We start from the raw sequence: 5,309 nt of genomic DNA on the forward strand, positions 1-5,309 counted from the left end.
CCATACTCCCAACTTGCATACTCCCATACTCTCATGCTCCCATACTCACATACTCCCATACTTCCATACTCCCATACTCTCATAGTGCCATACTCCCATACTGTCATTCTCTTCGCACTGCAGTACTCCCATACTGCCATTCCCCCATACTCCCATACTGTCATACTGCATACTGCCATGCCCGTCATAACTCACATACTGTCATTCTGCCATACTGTCATACTGCCATACCCCCAACTCCATACTGTCATACTGCCATTACTGCCATACTGTCATACTGCCATTACTGCCATGCCGTCATACTTGTCTTTCTGCCATACTGCCATACTGTCATACTGTTCATACTGCCATACTGCCATACTGTCATACTTGCCCATTACTCCCATACTGTCATACTGCCATACTGCCATGCCATCATACTCACACACTCCCATACTGTCATACTGCCATACTGCCATACTCCCATACTGTCATACTGCCAGACTGCCATGCCGTCATACTCACATACGGCCATACTCCCATACTACCATACTCCAATACCCCCATATTGCCATACTCCCGCACTCCCATACTGCCATGCCTCATACCCCCATAACTGTCATAATCCCATACTGCCATACTCTCATACTACCATATTTTGGCGAGTGACTTGTTGAAGCTCTCAATATGTATAGATGACTGGTTGAGAAATGATTATTTAATCTATTTCCTTTCCATTTGGTTTATTCAGCTCTATATGTTTTCCTTCCACATGTCTGTCCTTCTATCAATCCACCCATCAGTTGTTCTGTCTATCTGTCCATTCTTCTGTCTATCTGTCCATTATTCTGTCTATCTGTCCATTTCTGTCTATCTGTCCATCCTATCTGTCCTCGTCTATCTGTCCATTCTTCTGTCTATCTGTCCATTCTTCTGTCTATCTGTCCATTCTTCTGTCTATCTGTCCATTCTTCTGTTAATCTCTCCATTTATCCATCCTTGTCTGTCAATCTTCTTGTCACCTAAAACCATCCATCTAAACATTAGTCCATCCCTTCTTCAAGATATGCATTCATCCCTTTTCTGTCCCAGATAGTGAGAGAGATAGAAAGATATATATATATATATAGAGAGAGAGATAGTGAGAGAGATAGCACATACACACACAGACACATACAGACACACAAAAACACAGACACACACACACAGACACACACAGATACACAGACACATACAGATACACAGACACGTACAGATGTGTCTAGTAACTACAGTAACTGTCTAGTAACTACAGTAACTGTCTAGTAACTACAGTAACTGTCTAGTAACTACAGTAACTGTCTAGTAACTACAGTAATTGTCTAGTAACTAAAGTAATTGTCTAGTAACTTCAGTAACTGTCTAGTTACTGCAGAGTCGCAATTCAACGGCTCAGACAGAAGAGGTATGTGGCAAGGTCTACAGTCAATCACAGACTACAAAAAGAAAACCAGTCCAGTCGCGGACCACGATGTCTTGCTCCCAGACAAACTAAACAACTTCTTTGCTCGCTTTGAGGACAATACAGTGCCACCGACACGGCCAGCTACCAAAACCTGCGGGCTCTCCTTCACTGCAGCCAACGTGAGTAAAACATTTAAACGTGTTAACCCTCGCAAGACTGCCAGCCCAGACGGCATCCCCAGCCGCGTCCTCAGAGCATGCGCAGACCAGCTGGCTGGTGTGTTTACAGACATATTCAATCAATTCCTATCCCAGTCTGCTGTTCCCACATGCTTCAAGAGGGCCACCATTGTTCCTAAGGTAACTGAGCCAAATGACTACCACCCCGTAGCACTCACTTCCGTCATCATGAAGTGCTTTGAGAGACTAGTCAAGGACCATATCACCTCCACCCTACCTGACCAATTTGCTTACCGCCCCAATAGGTCCACAGACGACGCAATCGCAATCACAATACACACTGCCCTAACCCATCTGGACAAGAGGAATACCTATGTAAAGAATACTGTTCATCGACTACAGCTCAGAATTTAACACCATACTCATCATTAAGCTCCCAACTCATCATTAAGCTCGAGACCCTGGGTCTCGACCCCYCCCTGTGCAACTGGGTCCTGGACTTCCTGACGGGCTGCCCCCATGTGGTGAGGGTAGGAAACAACATCTCCACCCCGCTGATCCTCAACACTGGGCCCTACAAGGGTGCGTTCTGAGCCCTCTCCTGTACTCCCTGTTCACCCATGACTGCGTGTCCATGCACGCCTCCAACTTAATCATCAAGTTTGCAGACAACACTACAGTGGGAGGCTTGATTACCAACAACGACGAGACAGCCTACAGGGAGGAGGTGAGGGCCCTCAGAGTGTGGTGTCAGGAAAATAACCTCACACTCAATGTCAACAAAACAAAGGAGATGATRGTGGACTTAAAAAACAGCAGAGGGAGCAGCCCCCTATCCACATCGACGGGACAGTAGTGGAGAAGGTGGAAAGTTTTAAGTTGAAAGCTGGAAAGTCCTTAGGTCCAATGGTAAGTGAATTACGTAACTTTTTGAGCGCACGAGAGAGAGAGATTTGTATGTGTGCACGGTTGTGCGTTTATAAAGTTTGTGTGTGTGTGTGTGCATGTATACAGTATTCTGTGTGTGTGTGTGTGCATGTATACAGTATTCTGTGTGTGTATGTGTTTGCCCTGCACACCTGGGTTCCCAGTGGGCATAAGGTGTTGCGTTCCTGAGCCGCTCTCTGCTCTGCCAGTTGACACTGTCTGCCGTGCCAGAGCCTGGGTTTCTCACACACCGCTTCATTGTGTCAGGAGCTCCACACAACACACCTTACACCCACCAACACATACCGTGCACACACTCTCTTTCTGTCCCTCAATATCGCTCTCGCCTTCATAACTTCTTTCATTTCCAGTGATAAATGTGTGTGTGTGTGTTGTATGAAGGAAATAGTTGTTTCTCTCCATCTCTCTTCTCTTTCCCCCAGAGCTCGTCCTGGACCATTGTTGGTCATGATTAATACACTTAATGGATACATGTGGTCATGTTAAGACCAGATTGTACTGTAATGGGGACACACACTGGGTCTACTGGGGCCTGTAATGCACTCTTAGAAGAAAGGGTTCCAAAAGGGTTCTGCAGCTGTCCCCATAGGAGAACCCTTTGTAGGTTCCAGGTAGAACTCTTTTGGGTTTAATTTAGAACTCTCTGTGAAAAGGGTTTTACATGGAACCCAAAATGGTTCTACCTAGAACCAAATGGGTTTCACCTGGAACCAAAAGGGGTTCTTCAAAGGGTTCTCCTATGAGGACAGCCGAAMAACCCTTTTTGGTTCTAGATAGCACCTTTTTTTCTAAGGTACACACTGGGTGTGATGGGAAGGCTCTACACCGCCTGAGGAAAACTGCAGATCTATTCCCATTCTTTGCTTATGAAACCTTTTCCAGTATTGCCTTTCCTTTTTGTTTATCTCGTACTTTATAATATAGACTGAAGAGACTTGCCCTGTATGTCTGGGGCCCCCTGTCTCTCCCACGCACTCTCCCCAGGAGCAGATGGCCCTGGCTGGGATATGGGTCAGTGAATGTGCCCCTATTGTCTCTGAATGTAGCGTAGCGAGGTAGCCCAGATGGCTTTTGGACCTTTGTGTCCTATGGCTTTTTCCATAGTGGGCACAGTGTGTTTTCTGGTCGCCAGGGTAGTTCCCTCTRGCTCCCTCGCTCTCTCTCTCTTTCTACCTCTCTCTCTCTATGTCTTTCTCTCTCTCTCTTTCTACCTCTCTCTATGTTTTTCTCTCTCTCTCTTACTACCTCTCTCTCTATGTCTTTCTCTCTCTCTCTTTCTACCTCTCTCTATGTTTTTCTCTCTCTCTCTTTCTAGCTCTCTCTCTATGTCTCTTTCTCTCTCTCGTCTCTTTCTACCTCTCTCTATGTTTTTCTCTCTCTCTCTTTCTACCTTCCTCTTATGTCTTTCTCCTCTCCGTCTTTCTAACGTCTCTCTATGTTTTTTTCTCTCTCTCTTTCTCTCTCTTCTCTGAATGTTTTTCTGCTCTCTCTTCTACCTCTCTCTATTTTCTCTCTCTCTCTCTTTCTACTCTCTCTAGTTTTCTCTCTCTCTCTTTTACTCTCTCTCTATTCTCTCTCTCTCTTCTACCTCTCCTCTCTCTTCTCTCTCCTTCTCTCTCTTCTGACTCTCTCTCTATGTCTTTCTCTCTCTCTCTTTCTACATCTCTCTCTATGTCTGTCTCTCTCTCTCTTTCTACCTCTCCTCTCTATGTCTTCTCTCTCTCTCTCTCCTTTTCTACCTCTCTCTCTATGTCTTTCTCTCTCTCTCTCTTTCTGCTATCCTCTCTCGTTGTTTTTCTCTCTCTCTCTCTTTCTACCGTCTCTCTCCTATGGTCTTTCTCATGTCCGTCTTTGCTCCTCTCTCGTTACTGCTTTCTCTTCTCTTCTATGTCTATCTCTCTCTCTCTAGTTCTTTCTCTCTCGCTCTTACTTACCCTCTCGTCTCTATGTCTTTCTCTTCTCTCTCTTTCTACTCTCTCTTCTATTCTCTGCTCTCTCTCTCTTTCACCTCTCTCTCTATGTCTTTCTGCTCTCTCTCTTCTCTACCTCTCTCTATGTTTTTCTCTCCTCTCTTTCTACCTCTCTATCTATGTCTTTTCTCTCTATCTCTTTCTACGCTCTCTCTCTATGTCTCTCTCTTCTCTCACCATCTCTAATTATATTTTGTAGCTTACCACCAAAATATGTTATCAGGCTGAGTGGCTTGTTGGGTAGTTCGGTTTGTGGTTATTTTTCCAAGCAACACTTTTGGCAGATCTTTCTGTTGTTGGTTTGGCTGTGTGCCTTTGGTGGAGCGAGGCTATGGGAGGTTATCTCAATAGAAGGCAGCCTTCCTGCCTGTTGAGAGAGAGAATAGATAATAAATAGACACTTAAATACATATTTAATTATTTAATAAATAAATAGATAAAGCAATGTAATTGAATTGAATTGAGAGAGAGAGGGGAGAGAGATAGATTCCTCAAGACATTCTCATGCGTGTGCTGTAGTAATAACCTTGGAATGCCCCACCAATCCCTCCTCTTTCCGCAATCCACGCCATCTCTTTTGTTTTGATTTAATCTTGTTATGGGCATGTGTTCTTTCTCCCAAACAACAGACCAGCATACCCACCCAGTGCCAGTCCACAGCTTGTACCTCATGCCAATCAGAGACGGGGCCTGTGTGTGTGTGTCTGTGTGAGCTGGCATCTTATCCCGGTCTTTATTTACACAAACCACAGGATGATGGAGTCTTGCTCAGTACAGGACAATCCACAC

General features: G+C 45.0%; 1 protein-coding gene across 2 annotated transcripts in view; it reads left to right on the forward strand.

The window, feature by feature from the left end:
* The first annotated feature begins 2,208 nt into the window (after positions 1 to 2,208).
* The window catches only part of npvf (neuropeptide VF precursor), a 21,968-nt gene continuing 18,867 nt past the window's right edge, over positions 2,209 to 5,309 (forward strand). Inside the window, exon 1 of one of the 2 annotated variants that reach the window (XM_070439089.1) lies at positions 2,209 to 2,511. The gene's annotated coding sequence lies outside the window, so the exon portion shown is untranslated. The remainder of the gene's footprint in view (positions 2,512 to 5,309) is intronic. The other variant, XM_070439088.1, reaches the window with a different exon arrangement.

Source organism: Salvelinus sp. IW2-2015, unplaced genomic scaffold, assembly GCF_002910315.2.
Source record: "Salvelinus sp. IW2-2015 unplaced genomic scaffold, ASM291031v2 Un_scaffold1402, whole genome shotgun sequence".
Classification (NCBI taxonomy): domain Eukaryota; kingdom Metazoa; phylum Chordata; class Actinopteri; order Salmoniformes; family Salmonidae; genus Salvelinus; species Salvelinus sp. IW2-2015.